At 49.0% G+C, this 3,825-nt stretch overlaps 1 non-coding gene across 1 annotated transcript; it reads left to right on the top strand.

Moving 5' to 3' along the window:
* Positions 1 to 3,246: 3,246 nt before the first annotated feature.
* LOC116763817 lies at positions 3,247 to 3,353 on the top strand. The gene has a single exon (XR_004352632.1). It is a non-coding gene; the product is annotated as a U6 spliceosomal RNA (small nuclear RNA).
* The last annotated feature ends 472 nt before the right edge of the window (positions 3,354 to 3,825 follow it).

The following is a 3,825-nucleotide window of genomic DNA, read 5'->3' as shown; positions in this document are numbered from 1 at the left end:
GTTAGGGGGAGATGGCCTTAGTGTTCAGTAACAGTGAAGGCGTGTTGTAATGGGGGCATGTCCATCAACAGAGGAATGGCTAAAGAAGATGCGGTACATATGTACAATGGAATTTACTCAGCCATAAAAAAGAATGAAATAATGCCATTTGCAGCAACATGGATGCAACTAGAGATTGTCATACTGAGTGAAGTAAGTCAGACAGAGAAAGACAAATACCACACGGTATCACTTATATGTGGAATCTAAAAAAAGGGTACAAATGAACTTATCCACAGAACAGAAATAGAGTTACAGATGTAGAAAACAAATTTATGGTTACCAGTGGGTAAGGGGGAAAGGGAGGGATAAATGGGGAGATTGGGATTGACATATACACACTACTATATATAGAATAGATAACTAGTAAGGACCTACTGTATAGCACAGGGAACTCTACTCAGTACTCTGCAATGGCCTATATGGGAAAAGAATCTAAAAAAGAGTGGATATGTGTATATGTATAACTAAGTCACTTTGCTGTACAGCAGAAACTAACACAACATTGTAAATCAACTATACTCCAATAAAAATTTAAAAAAAAGAAATGGGGGCAGTGAACACAGATGAGACAGGAAGTGCTGTCTGCTCTGCAGCCAGGGGAGGGGTGGGGTATGGGGCTTGGGAATGGGGGAGACTTGGAGAAATGAGACAGGAGCTCTGAATCACAGCGGTGAGGAATAAATTAGTGACTCAACAACATTTGGGTTTTTTAATTTGCCCAGAAGAGCTGACTAACTGACGTTAAATTGTACAGACTGCCCCTCCAGAAGCGCGCTGGAACTAAGTGTCAAGGCAATGCGACAGAAAACTAGAGCAAAGCTCACAGAATACAAACGAAGTGGACTTGTATTTATTTGGGTTCCTCAGGGCTCTCAGGAACCATTCAACCCCTCGAGGGCCAGGACCTTGTCTTCCACTCCCCTTTCATTCCCCTCATGTTTGGCAAAATGTCCTGGAGCCCAGGGGACCCAGACTCAACCAAGGGTGGGGGACAAACCCTCCAAAAGAAAGAAATGATCAACGGATGAACAGAATCCCTTCCTCCAGAGAGAATCATTCATTTCCACACACTTTCAGATCGTATAAAAGGTAATGTGGCGTGATTAAAAATGGAATTATAATTGCCTGCCTTATCCCAAAATAAAGCTGGGGCAGAAAATATTCTCTCACTTCTTACGCAAAGAAGTAGGCCGTTTGGGAGGAAGTTGGACCCACTGCTGAAACAGTCTTCAAAGGCACAAGCCTCTGAATGGTCGTTTCTCAAAGGAAAGGGAGAGACAGAATGAACCCTTGCTAAGCGGATGGGAGGCCATCCTGGACTTCTCCGTCCTGCTAAGACGCAGACCCCGGCTGGCGAGTAGAGCGAGCTGTGGCCTGCGCTCTGTGCTGCCACCTAGTGGATATAATTGGTAACTACAAAGGCTTGGGAAGGGCCAGGAAAGGAAAACTTCCTGCTTCCCGATTTAAAAAAAGAAAAAGAAAACATGTCCTGTCCAGAGTATCTGTAGAGCAGCAGCAACCAGCCTCCTGACAGCTGCAAACACATCCCTTATTAGTCCACCCTGTAGGCCTGAGAGGCCCAGCGACACTTCTCATGCTGAGCGCTGGAGAAACACAGCGGGCGCTGCAGGCAGCAGAAGGCAGGTGAATCCTGGGCCCTTCTGGGACATATCCTTTGCTGTGGTTCCAGTCCTGGCAACGGGCTCTTTCTCCTCCTGGTCTGGGCTTTGCTATGCGGCAGCCCTTTTCAGTCTAGGACTGAAACCATTGGTGATGAAACCATCAGTGACCAGTCAGTAGGAAAAACACATGCTCGTCCACTTTGGGGGAAGAGATGTGACAAGTTAATGAGATGCAGCCGCAGCAGCCTCTTCCCGGTCGCACCTCACGCGTGCACACAGGCAGGCCGGCGCTCACAGGAGGTCCGCGCAGCCGCAGTGTGCCCGGTGCCGGCTGACTCTAATCAAGGCAGGCATCGGCTCGCGTGGGAGACCTGCTTCTGGTTCCACGTCCAGGTGGGATCTCTCTCCTGTGCTTCGCTTCTCTGGTGAAGAGCCGCCAAGGCAAAGTGGCTCACAGACTCCGTTCTTAGTCACCAGCCAAATATCAGCTTAGAGATGGCCCGTTCTTGATGCCAGGGCCACCTTACCGCTACAGCCCTGTTCCCTCTCTAGGTGTATATGGTAGAGGAAGAGCAGAACAGACCTCTGCAACCCGTCATTTGGCATCTCACGAAGAAGGAGTAAACAGATGGTTAGAAGCCTGGAACCATGGTTACTCGAATTTCGGACAGGATCTTTAGACATGTTTTCCCTGCTGAACAGAAATGTTCTATCACTTAATTAAATAATTTCATGAAGACAGCTTTGAGACAGACAAGGAAGAAGAAGGCCCTGTGAATTCCACAGAATGTTGCCAAAGGCAGTGCAACTATCTATTGTTTTAAGAAATAACTGACTTTTAAAAACCTCCATACGATTTATAAATCAAAATCATTTCTCCCTCGAGAACGATCCAGAAAGAGTAAAACATTCAAAGCACCAAACTTTCAAAAGACCTGTTGGATTTCAGGGTTCTATCCAAGAAAATAACTCCCTGGATTACTTAAATGGCCGTGCAGCTCTTGGAAACTCAGATGAAAGACACCATCAAAGTACAGAGTGCTATTAATAACCCTTGGTGTCCAGCCATCTCCTTCCCCTGCTCTTTGGGCAAGCATCTGCCTGGTTCTATTTTGCTATTTGATTTCATTATGTAGTTTTCCGACATCTGCTCCCAGGCTCTCTGAGACAACAGTGAATTCCGCTCAGAGACAAAATCGCACAAGAAAGGGAAGGAAGACCTCGTCAGCGTGCCGCATCTCATCCCTCAGGTCCCTCTGCCCTGCTTGCCATGGGGGCGGGGCAAGGGGTTGGTTCACCCTCCACAGCCAGCACCTGCCTCGCTCCTCCAAGGGCTGTTCTCATACTCCGCCCTTGGGAGCCTGGGAAATGAAGCCCTTCCCACTTCAGGCAGCCCGAATCCAAAGATGGGCAGGTAGGAGAGAACAAGTATTCCAGCTCCCCAGCCCCTGATGGAGACCAGTCTGGGGGCGGGGGGTGGGGGTAAACTATGTTATCTCCAGAGCTTCCCTGCAGGACACAGACAAAGTTTTAAAATGTCCACAAATTCTTTGACCCTCCTCCCTTCAAAAGGTGGAGGCTAGTGCTCGCTTCGGCAACACATGTACTAAAATTGTAATGATACAGAGAAGATTAGCATGGCCCCTGCGCAAGGATGACACGCAGATTCGTGAAGCATTCCATATTTTTGAGAGACCCGCGTACCGCAAAAAAAAAAAAGGTGGAGCCTAATTCCCTTCCCCTTAAATAAAGGCCAGCCCAGAGCTTCCCTGGTGGCGCAGTGGTTGAGAGTCCGCCTGCCGATGCAGGGGACACGGGTTCGTGCCCCGGTCCGGGAAGATCCCACATGCCGTGGAGCGGCTGGGCCCGTGAGCCATGGCCGCTGAGCCTGCGCGTCCGGAGCCTGTGCTCCGCAGCGGGAGAGGCCACAACAGTGAGAGGCCCGCCTACCACAAAAAAATAAAAATAAAAAATAAAATAAAGGCCAGCCTGAGTGCTTCTGCAGAACAGAAGATGGGGGAAACGATGCTCGTCGTGGTCCCAGGCTAGGTCATGAAATGGATAGCTTCTGCCTGGCCTTCTCTCTTGGGCTACACACCTGGGGACTCCCACAGCAGGAGGACACTCAAGCAGTCCTGGGAGAGGCCCATGTGGAGAGGAA

Source organism: Phocoena sinus, chromosome 12, assembly GCF_008692025.1.
Source record: "Phocoena sinus isolate mPhoSin1 chromosome 12, mPhoSin1.pri, whole genome shotgun sequence".
NCBI lineage: Eukaryota > Metazoa > Chordata > Mammalia > Artiodactyla > Phocoenidae > Phocoena > Phocoena sinus.
The sequence above is the reverse complement of the archived record's forward strand: the minus strand, read 5'-3'. Positions and strand labels throughout refer to the sequence as shown.